An 18583-nucleotide genomic window follows, 5' to 3' on the forward strand; every position below is an offset into this window, starting at 1 on the left:
GCACTTTGACTGGGAGAGTAACCAATAAAAACACAAGGTTTTGATTTCATGTCTAATTTATGAGAAGTGTAAGGTTTGAGCCATGGGTAACATAGACACCCAAAGCTTCTTAGTTTAGTGTAATTTGGTTGGATGCCAAATAATTTGGAAAAGGGAAACTCATTATTTAGTGTGGGTGTAGGAAGACGATTGATGAGATATGCCTCCGTAGAACAAGCATGTGTCCAATATTCTAAGGGCATTTTGGCGTGAGTTAGCAAGGATAAAAAAGTCTCAACAATGTGTCTATGACGACGCTCGGAATAGCCGTTGTGTTGTGGTTTATGAGGAGGAGTGGTGAGATGAGATATGCCATCAATGGACAGAAAGTTATGAAGGGATTCATATTCACCCCCATTGTCCGAGTAGAGAGTTTTGAGAGGGAGTTGGAAATACTTCTCAACAAGAGCTTTATACCGAATGAATATGTTTTTAGTGTTTGATTTTTGTTTGAGGTGGTATAACCAAATGTATTTTGTATAATGATAAAAAAAAATTAGGTAGTATTTGTAACCATCATGAGAATAAATTGGTGAAGTCCACAAGTATAAACATATTCAAGAGGAGTAGTGGAAGTAATAGAGGAAATAGAGAAAGGAAGACAATGACTTTTATTGCAAGCACATGAATTACAATCTAGAGTAGAAATACTAGGAACATGGAGTTTATTTTTATAGATGATTTGCCTAAAAACATTTTGAGACGGATGGCCTAAGCGATAATGCCAATCAAGAATTCAAGAGAGGTTGTTTTTGTGCTTGCATAGACCCTAGGATACTGAAGTTATACTTCATAGATTCCCGTCTTAATTTGCCCCTGGAATAGAAATGCCCCCGTTGTGAGATCCTTCACAAGAAAAGAATTTGATGAGAAGATGACAGAAACATTGTTATCTTGACGGAGTTGAGAAACTGAAATTATATTTTTAGACATGGCAGGGACTACAAGAACATTATGTAATGTGAGAGAATTTGAGAAAGAAATAGAACCAAAGTGTGTAATTTTGAGACCCGTACCGTCACCAACAATTAGCTCCTTGATGGGCGTTAGAACGGTCGCACATTCCACACTCAATCAAACACACTTACAAATCAAGCATAATGATAAGTAAGAGTTCGATCCACAAGGAACGGGATATGGTTGCCAAAGATCTTAACACTTAAGCTAATTCGAAGTCTTTGGTGAATTGGGGTTCATCAAGTAGACAAACCAACTATGGTTCTAATTCAATGGATTAAAGACACTAGGGAATGGGATCCACTCAACCAAGGCAATTAGGCAAATAAGGAGTAAAATAGACAAGATATAGCAAGGACTATATGTAAGATCAACCTCATGCAATTAGGAAACAACTCACACTACTAAACTTAGATTCCTCATTAGTTTAGCAATAGAAGATACATAATCAAATTGCAATAAGTAATGACATACTCAATTCACATTTCCATGCCAAACTAAGCATACTATGCTATCAAGCTCCTAGGTCAAGGGTAGCTAATCCTATCATGAAAAACTAACAAGCAGTCTCATACAATCAATTTAATTGTAATACAAACATCAATGCTTCTCCCACATTTACATAACTAACCCAAAAGGTTGAGCTTCACCCAACCCCTAGCAAGAAGACTACTCACAACTCATATTAATCAACATGCAAACAAGGATTAGGATTCTAAATACTTCAATAATTGGGGAAAAGTGGTTAAAATTGAATAAACTATCATCCGACAACAAATTATCAAGAACTAAAGAGATTCAAGTAACATGCAAATACCAAATAAAATCAAAAATTAAGTAGATGAAGGTGGAAGAAATTACTAATTGAAGCTTCAAATGTTGATTACAAAGTGCCAAACCTTGAGAATGATTCTTGAAATTCACTATTACAATGATTAATTTGATGAAAACTAAGCTAAATTATCAAAGAGGAATGTTTCAAACTAAGAGGAACTACCAAAAACTAGGCTAATGTTGTCTCCCTTTCAAATGAGCTAAAGGGGAAGTTTTTATACTCCCCGATTTACATAGGTTAATCCATCAAAATAAGACGGATTTCCAGCGAGCAGCGCTCGCTCTAGAGCCAGGAGAGCCCGCTCCAAACGGCTGCGCACCCGCTCTAGCCCGCTTTAGGGAAAGTCAGAACTCAAAACATCGGGGAGGAGCGCCCGATCCAGAGGCTTTGCACTCCCCCTCCCATGTTCTTCTGTATGTGGCAGATTCAACGTTCAAGGGGAGGAGCACTCGCTCCAAGGAGGGTGCATGCCCACTTTTCCCTGCTTTAGCTTGAGGCAGAAAGTGATGGAGCTGCTAGGAGCGCCCGCTCCACCTAGGGAGCACGCCCACTCCTCACAGGATTGGACTACGGGCAGAATGTTGTGACAATGGTAGGAGCGCCCGCTCCTCCAGGATCGGGCTCTCCTTTCTCTTAACTCACCCACGAGCTTTGATTGTTTGCCAAAGGAAGTCATAATACTTGCAAATCATGGACAAACACAAGCAATGAGGGGGCAAAGCCAAGATACAACATTTTCATTCAAAAACAGGTTAGATTGAGGGGAAAAGATTGCAAAACCGGGTTTAAATCAGCACAATAAGTGGTCAAATAAACCACTTATCAAATCCCCCCAAGCTAGCTAAATGCTTGTCCTCAAGCAATTCACATTGCCCAAAAACAAACCAAGAGATCAATTTGCTCAAAGAAAAGCACATGCATAGATACAAGAATCCTTAAGCAATAAAACTCGAGCATGAGGTATATGCCTAAGATCAACCACGGTCATGACTAGCCAAGGCCTAGCTAACCTCTCCGAAAATACTCAACTTTAGCCTATTCAACACATCTTACCGCGTCCCCATCACAAAGTTCAAATCCCCCCTAAAAGTAGTGTCTCGTGACTCCTCAAAGGAGCCGAAAAAACATAGATAAAGTGGGTTATAAAGCACTCGACATCTCAATGAAAAAGTACCCACTCCATATGCTTGTGAATCAACTCCCTCCACCGACAATGGCTTCTACTACTCTCTTAACATTACAAGACTCAAGGATTTCGGCACAAAGTTAAGGCATAGAGAAAACTAGAAGTGTTTTGCAATTAAAGCCAATCAAAGATGTATATCATTAAGAACAAACCTAAAGAGGTTTCTAACTTTGACCCATATTACAAACCATGAATGCACTCTAAATAAAAACACACCCCCAGGCTTGTTTAATTGCTAGCGTGGTGGCTATTCATCACTTCTTTTCTTTTTTTTTTTTCTTTTTCTTTTGTCCCCCCCTTTTTTTTAGATGTTTACAACACAAACTACTAATTACAATAGACTAAAGATTGAACTAAGGAAACAAAAATGACATGCCTTAACTTTTGTGAATAACCAATACATAACAACCTTCATCAACACTAAGAGTAGTTTAGGCCGCGGTCTTGGGAGTTGAGACTCAAGTTCTCGACCTAGGTACTAAATCAAAGAGGATCCTTGCCACTCATACAAAATGTAGTAGGCTTGAAAAATATTAAAACCTCACCTTTGGGGATAATATGGGATCAAATACTACTTTTCGGGGTTCAAATTCCTTTGAGATAGGCGACACCATCTTACCACAAACCTAGACTTTAAGTCTCATACATTCGGTAAGGTTATTCTCACACTAGCCTAAACTAGCCAATTCTATGTTCAACCAAGGGCATCTAAACCATGCTCGAAATTTTATTACAAAAAGAAAACAAGTATCTACCACATACAATCCAATATCATCATCGCAAACCGATCAAAGGCAAAACAATATTTTTTTTTCTTTTTTTTTTTTCTGAAAAGCTGAAAATGGGGGATAAGAAAACTATTTAAAGAATTTGAGGATATTAGGGGTTTGGTTGTTTGGGAATTTGGATATTAGAGGGACAAGAAGATAAGAGGAAGAAGAAATTTGGATATAAGGGAAAAACCAACATCATCAATCATCACAAATCATCATCAAAAAGACCAAGAGCAAACCAACCATACCATGCATTCAACCATCACACAAGCCAACTAATAAATATATACCAAAGCTAATCATAGAAATAAGATGCTCCAAAGCACACATATAATGGAGAAGTGAGATAAAAACATCAATATGCAATAGTTCTAGCCTAGGCATGCCATATCATCGTGAATAGAACAATAGCCAACCTAAAATAGGCATGCAATCTAAAACATAATACAACATAAATCCTACCACAAGTCCCAAAGGCTAAGCTAAGCCTTTCATGCCAAACATTCCACATACGAACTCAAACTTCTCTATACATTGCACAAAAGCATCACATGAAAGCACATATCTTATCAAAACCAAAAACTACCCTAAGCACAAGGACCTCAAGACCTCCCCCAAGCTAGACATTTGATTACTGCTCCCACGAAAAGTGAATACAATGAGAAATATCTCCCCCCAAGCTAAAACTCGACACCGGCCTCGGTGTTACAAATGACGGGAAGGAAGAGAAGGGAACAGTAAAAACAAATGTGTAATGGCTACTCCCAATCATCCCCCCCTCCCCAAGGAGGCGATGGCATGTAATTGTAATTTGGGTCTACATCGCCAGAATAGGAGGGTTGATCCACGTATGGAGGAAGATCATAGTTGGGGCTACTTCGGTAGTGACCAAAGTCCAGCCGGTGCACTACTAGTACCCCAACCACCATTATACCCGGGTGGAAACCCGAAGTATCTCCTTAAGGGGTGGTTATCGATCTCCTCGGGAGTCATATTACCACATGTCTCGGGGACGTGGTAATAAGAAGGGTCCCCCCTAAAATCACAACCCCCGGATTGTGTATAATCGTAGGGAGGGAAGGATCGTAGCTCCGAAATGGAGCTACGAGGTCCTTGCCAATAGGAGTAGATGGGTTGGTTGTTGTTCCAACCTGGCACCGGCCCCTCTTGGACGGGGCGGTGAGGATAGTTGACATAGGGGAGGAAGTCTCCCCTCTCAACTTGGTTTTGATAGATCATTTAGGAGACATAGCTTTGGTATTCATTTTCTTGCAAGATTCTTTGATTGGTTAGGTTTAGATGGTGAAAAGCCGATTCAAGGTTAAAGGAGGAAGAAGAGGAGGAGGAGCCTCCCATAAAGCTAGGAACGGTGGATATGCTATGGCAGCGGGGTTGAGATGGTTGGTCAAGGTCGGGAACATTCCCGGGGAGTGGCTCATTTGGCACTTGCCAAGAGGTTCCCACGGTGTTCATTACCGCCGCATTTGGGAGAATGCAACGGTACTTACCCTTGACCAACCAAAAATAGGTGGTCACATTACCCCGGAGTTCCACAAGCATGTGCATTGAGGTAAGTCCGGTTTGTCAAGGACATTGGACCCGTTCACCGAGATCAATTGGTTAACCCAATCGGCGAAGCCTAGAGCCTTGGCAATTATAGTGATCATCCCACCACATTTTATTTCCCCTTTTAACTCCGTACTCCTCTTTTTATTTCTAGGCACCGTTTTATGAACATGTACCCCATGTTCACGTTGTGTAGGCGTTGTTCGAAGTGCGCCTACGTTAAGCATGTGTGAATATGCTTGGCAGTCATAGGAAGTGGGAATTGACGTATACGATTAGGGAAAAATAAAGTAGGGAGCCGCCAACAAGTTTTTAAGGAACTTGTAAACCGTTCACGGATCATAAAAGGCAACCACAATTAAGGGACAACCAAAGGCAACAATGATTGACCAGTGAAGGTTACACCCCATTCATAATCCATGAAATTACTAACTCCATATGGTTCGTAACCACGAAAGGAGGATCGGGGATGATGGTATGAAGTGAGTCATGGAGTCACATTCGCCCGTATTGGCCTCTACTCGATTCTTATAGTGAAAAGTGATTCCTGCGATCTCAAAGGCATGCAAACAAAGATTCAATTTGCTCCAAACTATTATTAGGCTAAATTGGTTGAATATTAATGCAACACATAATTCTAAAATTTGTGATCACTTGATTAATAACAAGATTAAAGGAACCTAAACCGGCCGTCCAAATTATCTTATTAGTCGTGATTTTCAATTACATATTCCCTTTAAACATGCAACATGGTGATCATAATAACAATAGAATTAACATAAATATTGGAAGCAATTTAACAATAATAACGTTAGTCCAAGTCAAATAATCCTAATCATGATACTAGCAACAAGAATAAAAATTAGAGTAATTAAGTGATTAATTACTCACTTTCCGCGTTTCCTTGAATTGCTACATCATGAATAAACTGTTAGTAACTTCAATAAAATATAAATCAAATGGAAATTAAATTAAATTAAATTAAATTAAAAGTAGAGTTGATTTGGTCCAAACCCTCAGTTAATTCTACCTTTCACGCCTTGGTTTAAGGACGAAACCTCAGGTTAAGTATGGACTCCTTAGAGTGCTTAGGGAAGGAATAATGTAATTAGAAATACAGGTTTAAGGTTTAGAATATGATAGAGAGAAGAGAATGATTTTTGGTGTACAAGAGAGGAAGAGAGAATGATTTCGTGCCCCGAATTGTAGAAAGAAGGGGGTATTTATAGAGAAAATGAGCTGAGGGAACACAGGAAACCCTAAAAAGATAAAATCCTAAAAATAAATGCCACGACACGCCAGCAGTATGCCGCGACACGGGGGAATTCAGTGTGACGCGAGAAATATCTGGCCTGCAGAGGATAAAACGCGTGTAGGTTTTACGCGGAGAAAACACGGAAACATTCCGTGACACGGCACATGTACCGTGACACGGCAGAAAATGCCGTGACGCGGCAAAGTCCACCGTGGCGCTGCATGTGGCGCCGTGTCACGGTGTACTTTTTTATTCGAAATGCGTCAAGAAAGGAGGAAAAAACACGAAAAGGGCACCGTGACACGGTGCAGAGTACCGTGTCACGACATTATGCACCGTGTCACAGCAATATGCACCGTGCCACGTCATCCTTTGTCGCGTCGCGGCATTTTAGCTGCTCCGTGGTAATTTCAGTTTAGTATTTTGCTCATATCTTCTTCGTTTTAAATCGAAATTGGGCTTATGATATATTGTTGGAAAGCTTATTTCAAGGCCTATCCAAAAAAATAATAATTGGATCAAAATTATAGGGTCACAAAATCATTTTCTCTCGGTTTTGTGATGTGGACACGAAAAGAGGAAAACAAGTTTTTGTTTAGGGAAATGAGCTATGAATTGAGTTGGTTTATGAAATGTATTGAATGAAAACATGGATTTAAGCACTCCAAAGGTTAAATACTCAACCCGACCAATAATGACGGTGAAATGTTGTTTATCATCGGGTTTGGTTTTGGGGAGACATTTTTAGGTGGCTACACGTTGCCTCCAAGATCCCCCTCAAATCGGGAAGCTATGAAGAGGCATTTGATTTCCTCTTTACTTAGCTTCCCGAGGTCTTGCTTCAAGAAGCAAGCATACCCCATAAATCTCATGAATATACGAAGTACAGGGTGGATAATGTGGCTAGCATGGCTAGACCGGGTCGTGAAATTAGGGTACCCCGCGATAGTGTTCCACTAATTATACTCCTCGTATCTAGAGAGGTAGAAAGTATCGGGGTCGTCGACTTGATTATACACGGGCCATTCGAAAATCTCATTGAGGCGAGTTAAGCTTAAAGTTTTATCTTGATTGAACATTTTAAACTTAATCTCGCATTCAATGGGCTCTCCCTCACCATTAATTCGGCATATGGTAAGGGTGGAAAGGAATTCGAGAGTGAGCGATTCATAGGTTAGCTCCCTCTTTTTGAGGAAGTTTAATCATCCGAAATTATCGGTCACTCACCGAATTCCGTCATCTATCCCTAGGAGTTAGCAAGTTTCTTGGTCGTAAAATCTTGTTGGAAGGATTTTTCGTTTAGAGAGCTCTTTGTGATAACCTTTGAATTTTTCGGGAATTTTTATTAAAGGAGGAGCATTGTTTTTATTTTGTGTTTGGCTTGGGTTTTGGTTTTGGTTTTGGTTTTCGTTGGAACGATTTTCGTTTATTTGGATGCCGGAAATCTTTCTCTTCTTTCCTCCCGCACCTCCAAATAATCGAAGAACCATTTTGACAATGTGAGAATAGGTTTACAAAGGTAACTCAAGACACCTCACACACACACCAAAACACACCACAAATAACCTCCGAAACTTCAAACCCCCGATAAAATCCAAGTACCTGTTTAAGCAATTCCAAATAATTCCAACACAACCAACAAATAATTCCAACACACAATTTCACAATTCAAATCAAATTCACTCAAATTTCATGCACAAATTCATCAAACTCATGCAAGTATTCAATCACAATTCACTTACTCCGACAATTAATCACAAATTTTCACCAGATAATTCTCAAGAGCAAATAAATTTGTTTAAATTCATCTAATCATGCAACTAATTACACAATATTCATGAAATAAACAAATTTAGGAGATTTGAATAGTGAAATTTAAGAAGAGAAGAAAAGTATACCAATTAGAGTATGAAAATACTCTAAATTTCTTCAAAATTACCCAAATTAGCTTCTTCTCTACCAAGCTTCACCCTTTTGCTCTTTGTTCTTTAATTTCCAATTCGTGGGTCTTCGAATTTGTGCTCAAATTTGTGAAAAACTATGATTTTTGGAGAGAGAATTTGATGGAGATTAAGAATTTGTGAATTTTGAGTGAAGGAAGTTGGGATTTGATGATGATATTGAAGAGAGAAGTTGGAGAAAAATAGGTTTTTTAGAGAGAGAAAGAGATGGGTAAAGATGAGAGAGAGTATAAAAGTGAGAATGAGTGGTGAAGAGAGAGGGGGAAAGGGTAAAAAGAGATAAAAGATTCTCTTTTTTTTTTTTTTTTTTTTACTCCGGACAGGCAGGAGCGGGCGTGCAATAGGGTAGGAGCGCTCGCTCCTATCATTGGTTTTGACACTGATTTTACTTGGTCAGGTTGGAGCGAGCGTGCAGTGCTGGAGGAGCGCCCACTCCAACTTAATTTTTAGCTACGACATTCGGTCGGAGCGGGCGTGTTGACAGAGTGGAGCGCCCGCTCCAACCATTGAACTTAAAGACTGATTGACCTTCCCAGAATGGAGCGGGCGTACTATTGATGTGGAGCGCCCGCTCCATATCCCTTCAGAAGTTCCTGCTATTGATTGCAAGATTAGGAGCGGGCATGCTTGGTTTCGGAGCGCCCGCTCCATCACTTGATTTTGCTTTCTGAATTTGCATCCCAGACAGGAGCGGGCGTGCTGATATCTTGGAGTGCCCGCTCCTATTCTTGAACTTGACTTCTATCTTAGCTTCCCAGCTTGGAGCGGGCGTGCATCAATGTTGGAGCGCCCGCTCCGAAATTAGTTTGGAGTTTCTGCCTTTAACTTGCACAGCTTAGAGTGGGCGTGCAGATTCCTTGGAGCGCTCGCTCCAAGTCTTCTCAGGAGTTACTCATTCCTTTTTTACCATTCAGAGCAGGCGTGCATGGCTCCTAGAACACCCGCTCCGTACTTTCAATTTAGCTACGGCTATTGTTCCTTTTTAAAACTTCCTATTTTGTTCGGAGCAACAAGGAGCAGGCGTACAGGCTCTTAGGAGCGCCCGCTCCTATCAGTGCTGAAGCCCACTGTTTCTTCTGTTGAGCTTGGAGCGGGCGTGCAGGGAGTTGGAGCGCCCGCTCCAAGCTGTTGAGAGCTCCATTTGGCCCTTTTGCTTTCTTCTTTTTGCTTCAAAATCCTATTACAAAGCACAAGAACATAAATTCAAGCAAATTTTTTGCCAAATCAAAAGTAAAATACTTTCTTCTCCATTATCTCACTCACTCAATTTTTTTTATTTCTCTCCCTCTCAAATTTTTTTTTTCTTTTTCTTTTTCTTTTTTTTACTTGGGTTGCCTCCCGAAATCACTTATTTAACATCAATAGCTTGACGACCTCCACACTCAGGAGGTAAGATTACATTATATTGATTCAACTACACCGACATGAGCACCCTCGTAGTAAATCTTGAGGCGATGCCCATTGACCTTAAAAGATCTCATTCTATCCAAATCCGTGATTTCCACGGCTCCATGAGAAAACACTTCCTTAACAACAAAAGGACCATTGCACTTTGGTAGAATTTTTCCGGGGAACAATTTCATGCTAGAATTGTAGAGAAGTACCTTATTGCCTATAAGAAATGTTTTTTTTTCAATATTGCGATCGTGGAAATCCTTTGTGCGATTCTTGTAGTTGATAGCACACTCGTAGGCCTCCAATCTTAGCTCTTCAAGCTCATGTAAATCAAGCCATCTTTGCTCTCCCGTACTAGCCAAGTCGAAGTTAATCTTCTTAATGGCCCATTGAGTTTGGTGTTCAAGCTCCATCGGAAGATGACAAGATTTTCCATACAATAGGAGATATGGAGTTGTGCTTATTGGGGATTTGTATGTCGTTCTATATGCCCATAGAGCATCATCAAGATTTTCCGACTAATCTTTTCTATTCCCTGCAACCGTTTTCTCAAGGATTAACTTGATTTGACGGTTGGACGCTTCAGCTTGTCCTATAGTTTGTGGATGGTAGGTAAGATCGAACCTTTGATGAACTCCATGTTTTCTTAGCATCTTTTGAAAAGCACTATGAACGAAATGTGACCCGTTGTCGCTTACCACAGCTCTAGGAATTCTAAACCTTGGAAATATGGCTTTCTTGAACAACTTCATGACTATCTTGTGGTCATTAGTTGGGGAGGCAATGGCCTCAACCCATTTTGAAACATAATCAACCGCCACAAGGATGTATTGATTTCCATATGAAGAAGGGAATGGTCCCATAAAATCAATACCCCATACATCAAATACCTCTAGCTCAAGTATCGGTTGTTGAGGCATCTCATTTCGCTTGGATATGTTGCCGGTTCGTTGACACCGGTCACAAGTCTTCACAAACCCCCAAGAATCCTTAAAGATGTGAGGCCACCACAAACCGCTATTTAAGACCTTAAACGCTGTTTTGTTTGCTCCCATATGCCCTCCACAAGGATCGGAATGGCACATCTTGAGCACATTTTGCACTTCCTCATCCTGAACACACCTTCTGAACAAACCATCTACTCCTCTTTGTAGAGAATGGGGTCATCCTACACATAGTGCCTTGCTTCTCTTTTTAGCTTCTTCCTTTGGTTTTTGGAGAAATCAGGAGGAAATTCCCCACATGCCAAGTAGTTCACCAAGTCGGCAAACTAAGGAAGTTCTTTCTCATTCAAGATATAGAGCACATCATCTCTCAATTCATCACATATGGGAATATCATCATCACTAGCTTGCACATTATCTAAACGGGAAAGATGATCCGTAACTACATTCTCGGCCCTTTTCTTATCTCGAATTTCAACATCAAATTGTTGAAGAGAAAGGACCCAACGAAGAAGACGAGGCTTGGACTCTTTCTTTGCCACAAGGTACCTAATAGCTGCATGGTCGGTGTAAACAATAGTTTTGGAACCAATGAGGTAATTCCAAAACTTCTCAAAAGCATGTACCTCGGCAAGAAACTCTTTCTCCGTTGAAGTGTAGTTCCGTTGGGCTTCATTCAAGGTCTTAAACATGTAATAGATCACGTGAAGCTTCTTCTCTATTCTTTGCCACAACACCCCTCCAATCGTAACATCACTAGCATCGCAAATAAGTTCAAATGGCAAATCCTATCTTTGCCCTTGTACGATTGGAGTAGAGATCAAAGCCTCCTTTAATTTGTTGAAAGTTTGAAGACACTTTTCATCAAAAATAAAGATGGCTTCCTTTTGAAGAAGAGCATTTAGGGGTCTAGAAATTTGTGAGAAATCCTTGATGAATATCCTATAGAACTTGGCATGCCCCAAAAAGGATCTTACTCCTCTTACATTGACTGGAGGTGGCAATTTTTCTATCACTTCAACTTTTGCTTTATCAACCTCAATCCCCTTGCTTGAAATCTTTTGACCAAGGACGATTCCCTCTTCAACCATGAAGTGACATTTCTCCCAATTTAGGACCAAGTTGACCTTCTCACATCTTGCTAAGCACTTGCCCAAATTGGACAAACAATCTTCAAATAAGAGGCCTCCTACCGAGAAATCATCCATGAACACTTCCATCTCGGCTTCAAGCATATCTCCAAAGGTACTCATCATGCACCTTTGAAAGGTTGCCGGTGCATTACAAAGTCCAAACGGCATCCTCCTATATGCAAAAGTACCATATGGACAAGTAAAAGTTGTCTTCTCATGGTCATCCGGGTTTATGGGGATTTGAAAGAAACCCGAATAACCATCAAGAAAGCAATAATACTTGTGCTTGGTTAGTCTCTCAAGCATTTGGTCGATAAAAGGGAGGGGAAAATGATCCTTGTTAGTGAATGCATTTAGACGTCTATAGTCTATGCACATCCTCCAACCGGTCACCGTTCTAGTTGAAATGAGATCACCATTCTCATTTTCAACTACGGTCATTCCTCCCTTTTTAGGGACCACATGAACGGGGGAAACCCATCTAGAACTCAAAATGGGGAAGATGATGTCGACATCAAGGAGTTTGGTGATTTCTTTCTTCACCACCTCCCCCATTTGAGGATTAAGTTTCCTTTGCCTCTCAATGGAAGGCTTAGCACCCTCCGCAAGTGTTATGTGGTGCATACATAAAGCGGGACTAATTCCTTTGAGGTTATCAATGGTATAGCCTAAAGCACCTTGGTGGTTTCTCAAAACACCACATAATATTTGAGTTTGACACTCGTTCAAAGAGGAATTCACAATTACCGAAAAAGTTGAATTAGGACCCAAAAACACATACCTTAGGTGTGATGGTAGAGGTTTTAACTCTACCATTGGGACATCCTTACCTTCTCTTGAATTAGCTATCTCCAATGCATCATGACTCGTGATTCCCATACATACTTGCTCAATGCTTTATTCCATACTTCCTTCAAGTATCTCTTCATACAATGCCATCTCCTTGCTTTTCTCACCTATATTTCCTTGTTCAATAGAACATTCTCAAGGACATTGTTAGTAGTGAGCAAGTGCTCATACATAGAAGTCACAATAGAATCAATAGTATCAATCATCATACAATTATCAAGGTTAGAGCTTGGATACTTCATGCTCTCATTCAAATCAAACTCTATCACCTCATCTCCTACTTTTAATGAAATTTTAACACTTTTAACATCTATTAAAGCACCCGAAGTAGCAAGAAAAGTTCTCCCTAGAATTATTGGAATGTTAACATTTTCATCCATCTCTAACAAAAAAAAATCCACCGGGATTACAAAATTTCCCACCCTTAGAGGAACATCCTCTACCTTACCCTTTGGAAATTTGATAGAACGATCGGCCAATTGTAAGGTAATGTTGGTGGGTAGAAGTTCCCCAATATCAAGTCTTTGATATACCGAATATGGCATAAGGCTAACACTAGCCTAAGATCACATAAAGCATTATCAATTTGCATTTTATATATAGCACAAGGGATAGAAAAGTTACCGGGGTCTTTCAATTTCAGTGGCATTTTGTTCATGATGATTGCACTACAATTCTCGTTGAGATTCACCGTTTCCACCAATTCAAACTTTCTCCTTCCACTCAAAATGTCCTTTAAAAACCTAGCATAGTTAGGCATTTGCTTGATAGCATCAGTAAAAGGAATTGAAAGGTGAATTTGTTTCAATGTTTCAAGAAACTTTCCAAATTGCACATCTAATTTGTTTCTAACAAATTTGTGGGGATATGGTAGTTTTTGCAATCGTTTTGTTTCTCTCTCTTTTTCTCTTTTCTCTTCACTCTCTTTTTCTCTTTTCTCTTCACTCTCTTTTCCACACTCTTTTTCTTTTTCACATTCTTTCTCATGATTTTTCTCTCCTTCTAGCTCAAAATCACTCTCAAGGGGTGGCTCACTCAAGTTTACTTTCTCATTGCTTATTTTAAAGACACTCTCTTCCAACACCTTCCCGCTTCTAGTTGATATAGCATTGACGGGTCTCTTAGGATCTAGTCCTTGGGGTGGAAGTTTGGAAGTGCTAGTCCCTTCCTTTAAAGCATTGGCCAATTGAGAAATTTGTGTTTCAAGCATTTTATTATGGGTCATGACTTCACTAAATTTCTTATCACTAGAAGTCATGAAAGTATTGAACATCTTGGTTTGACTTTCCATCATTTCCTCTAAGTTAGACCTACTAGGTGGTGCTTGAGCATAATAGTTATCTTAGGGAGCTTTATTACCTCTCATATTTGAATTGGAAGCATTTTGATTAGAAGAACCTCTATAGTTATTATTGTTCCAATTATTCCTATTATTAGAGTTCCCCCCTTGGTGATATTGGCCTTGATTCCCATAGTTCCCTTGGTTATTATGGTTATGGTTACCATAACCACCTTGTTGGTTGTAGTTACCTTGGGGATTTTGGTCCCTTTGGTTCCTATTCCCCCATTGATTTTTGTTATGGTAATCATAATCATTTCCTCTTTGTTTATAGGAATTCCCCCCTTGTTCTCTTCTATTAGGTGGTAAGTACCTTTGATTGTCATTCCTAGGTCTATTATCATAAGACAAAGCATTTACATGTTCATTTTCATTCTCATTACCATCTTCATATTGGGGTTGGGATTGGGAATCATAATTACAAGAAGAGGTGTCATGGTCATATGACCCACAATTTTCACAAAATAAGCACCCATTTGGCATGTTATTAGATGTAGAAGGAGAAGAGTTAGGATTCATACCTCTCCCCTTAGATTGGGAGGGATGCTCTTGATGAAAAGTGGAGGTCTCAAGTTTCGCCTTGATGGATGTCATCTCCTTGCCAAGGTTGGCGATTTGAGATGTCACATTATTAATGGCGTTGAGGTGATCGACGGAATAAACCGCACTTCCTCCTTTGCTTAGAGACTCCCTCTCTCCTTCTTGCCAATCCATGTGGTGTCTCACCACATCCTCAATTATTTCAATGACTTTCTCCTCCGTTTTGTTCATAATCGGGCCACCCGCTCCCGCATCCAAGCTAGTCTTTCCTTGTGGGCTCAAGCCTCCATAGAAAATTTGAAACACTTGGTATGTCGGAATGCCATGATGAGGATACTCCCTTTGATATTCTTTATATCTTTCCCATGCCTCGTATATGGTTTCACTAGCTTTTTGACGGAAACCTTGGATCAATGCCCTTACCTCGGCCGTCTTCTTTTGAGAGTAAAATCTCCCTAAGAAAGTCGTGATGATCTCATCCCAAGTTCTCAAAGAGTTAGGTCTCACCTCCTTCTCAAGCCATTCAAGAGCCCTTCCTATCAAGGAGAAAGGAAATAGCTTTAGTCTCACAGATTCTTGAGTGACCCCATTTACCTTGATCGTGTTGCAATATTTTTCGAACTCGTTCAAGTGTGCAAGAGGGCTCTCATGTTTTAAACCACTAAATTGCCTCCTTTCAATCAAATTTATCATTGTTGGCCAAATCTTGAAATCATTGGCTTGAGTAACGGGGGGAGCAATGCCCCTTGAAACTCTATAAGCTCCCGGAGTTCCCAACTCCTTCAAAGGTCTTTGAGGTGGTGGTTCCGCGTCACCCATTTGATCTTGTTGCTCTTCGAAATTGAAATCCCTAGTTAGGGAAGTAGTTAACGGCCTAGACCGGCTCTCCTTCTCCTCCTATAAGTTTGCTCAATCTCGGGATCGTAAGGCACCAAAATCCTGTTATGAGTTCTGTGCATACACTCTCAACAATTGCAATTAGTAACAAGGCCACAGGTGTAGCCAAAAAGAAAAACACTCTTTTTGAATTTTGTTGTTTTATGGTGAACTAGACTCAAGTAATCAATTAGCAATCAACAACACCGTTCCCCAGCAACGACGCTATTTTGATGGGCGTTAGAACGGTCGCACATTCCACACTCAATCAAACACACTTATAAACAAACATCCTACAAATCAAGCATAATGATAAGTAAGAGTTCGGTCCACAAGGAATGGGATATGGTTGCTAAAGATCTTAACACTTAAGATAATTCGAAGTCTTTGGTGAATTGGGGTTTGTCAAGTAGACAAACAAACTATGGTTCTAATTCAATGGATTAAAGACACTAGGGAATGGGATCCACTCAACCAAGGAAATTAGGCAAATAAGGAGTAAAATAGACAAGATATAACAAGGACTATATGTAAGATCAACCTCATGCAATTAGGAAACAACTCACACTACTAAACTTAGATTCCTCATTAGTTTAGCAATAGAAGATACATAATCAAATTGCAATAAGTAATGACATACTCAATTCACATTTCCATGCCAAACTAAGCATACTATGCTATCAAGCTCCTAAGTCAAGGGTAGCTAATCCTATCATGAAAAACTAACAAGCAGTCTCATACAATCAATTTAATTGCAATACAAACATCAATGCTTCTCCCACATTTACATAACTAACCCAAAAGGTTGAGCTTCACCCAACCCCTAGCAAGAAGACTACTCACAACTCATATTAATCAACATGCAAACAAGGATTAGGTAACTAAATACTTCAATAATTGGGGAAAAGTGGTTAACAATTGAATAAACTATCATCCAACAATAAATTATCAAGAACTAAAGAGATTCAAGTAACATGCAAATACCAAATAAAATCAGAAATTAAGTAGATGAAGGTGGAAGAAATTACTAGTTGAAGCTTCGAATGTTGATTACAAAGTGCCAAACCTTGAGAATGATTCTTGAAATTCACCATTACAATGATTAATTTGATGAAAACTAAGCTAAATTATCAAAGAGGAATGTTTCAAACTAAGAGGAACTACTAAAAACTAGGCTACTGATGTCTCCCTTTCAAATGAGCTAAAGGGGAAGTTTTTATACTCCCCGATTTACATAGGTTAATCCGTCAAAATAAGACGGATTTCCAGCGAGGAACGCCCGCTCCTAAATGAGGAGCGCCTGTGTAATACCTCGTATTTTTATACGTATTTTATTTAAAATAAGTATTTTGAGAAGTATTTAATTGAATTGAAATGTCTTATTTAAAGTATTTTAGTTATTTATTTTAATAAGTTTGGAAATATTTTATAAAAGGAAAGTTTATTTAATTAATTATTTTAATTAAGTTGGGGTTTAATTTAGAAAAGTTTTATTTTAGTAAAGTTTTATTAGGGATGGGATTAGGAAAATTAATAAGGAAAGTTTAGGGAGAAGGGTCTTAGAGAAGGGGTATAAATATCCACATATGAGGCAAATCAACTTTGCCCAGAGTGGAGAAAACCCAAGGTAAACTTCTCTCCCTTTTCTCTTTATTTTTCTTTTCTTTTTCTTTCTCTTTTTCCCCTTCCCCTTTGTCGCCTCCCCTTACCGCCGGCCACCACCACCACCGGTGGGCCGCCGGCGCCAGCCACCACCAGCAGCAGCCGGCAGCTGGCAGCAGCCGGCAGTGGTGGCCGGCTAGCCACCTTTTTCCCGAAAAAAAAAAAAAACCTATTTAATCCTAGATCTAAATATTAATTATGGGTTTTGTGATTTGATTTTTGATGTTTGATTATGAGTATTATGTTAATTAATTTTCAGATTATGTTTTTAATTAAAAAGCCCCAATTTTTGGAACCCTAGGTTCTTGATTTATAAATTATTGAAGGATGATGATATACAATGGTGTAAACCCTTGATTAAAGTGTTTTAAGACTAAATTACAGCAAGTTTTAATGAAAATATAGTGCTGGAATTTTTGGTAAAGCATTAGAAATCAAGTTTCTTTAAGGAATTTTAATTACCCATTAATTGGGATTAAAGTATGATGTTTTAAATATAATTTCAGCTTATTTTAAATAAATTATGAGGGGTTTTATAGTAGTATATATTGCTGGAAATTTGTGTAGAGTGGATTTTAATACTCTTCTATAATTTTAAATTGTAGGAGACTTTGAAGTGAGCGATTTTTATTAATTGTGGCGGTATTAAGATCGTATACAAGGTACGTTCGCGTACTTAGCATAATTATATTGATGTAGTAGCATGCTAAAGGTGTTTAATTGATTTCAAGTAGTATCATGCTAGGTTTGGATTGGAAATTATGGTTTGGAAGTTGTTAGTGATTGGATTATGAAGCATGATTTATTTGTGATGGATTATTGGATGGAAAATAATAGTTTGGAATATTATTTATGAACCACATATTTATTTATGGCATGTTAGAGAGCATGTTTAATTAAACTGAATGTTTAATTTGGCTTGGAATGTTGAAAAGGAATTTATTATGGTTCATATAATTTTTATTGATGCTTTAAGCATGAGAAATGAGCTATATAAGTGTCTATGTACACGAGGGATAAATTGTATGTTAGTGCCATAGTGCACTTAAGGTGTTTTTAACACCGAGGGATAGGATTTGTGGCGCTTTATGTGTTTAAGGTGTCTTTGACACTGAGGTAGAATTAAAAAGGGTTCAACATTAAATATTATATGATCACTAATTATTCAAGAATTAAATTGGTATATTGAATGGTTTGATTAATTATTGTTGATTGAATGATTATGGTTTGAGGGTCATCACCGAGTTTAATAATCTGTAAATAACGTAAAGTA

General features: G+C 39.0%; 1 non-coding gene across 1 annotated transcript; it reads left to right on the forward strand.

Annotated features, from left to right (window-relative positions):
• Positions 1–15091: 15091 nt before the first annotated feature.
• On the forward strand, positions 15092–15193 carry LOC145583586 (small nucleolar RNA R71). The gene has a single exon (XR_014100220.1). It is a non-coding gene; the product is annotated as a small nucleolar RNA R71 (small nucleolar RNA).
• The last annotated feature ends 3390 nt before the right edge of the window (positions 15194–18583 follow it).

The sequence above is a fragment of the Chenopodium album genome, chromosome 15 (genome assembly GCF_948465745.1).
Source record: "Chenopodium album chromosome 15, dcCheAlbu1.1, whole genome shotgun sequence".
NCBI classification, from domain to species: Eukaryota; Viridiplantae; Streptophyta; class Magnoliopsida; order Caryophyllales; family Amaranthaceae; genus Chenopodium; species Chenopodium album.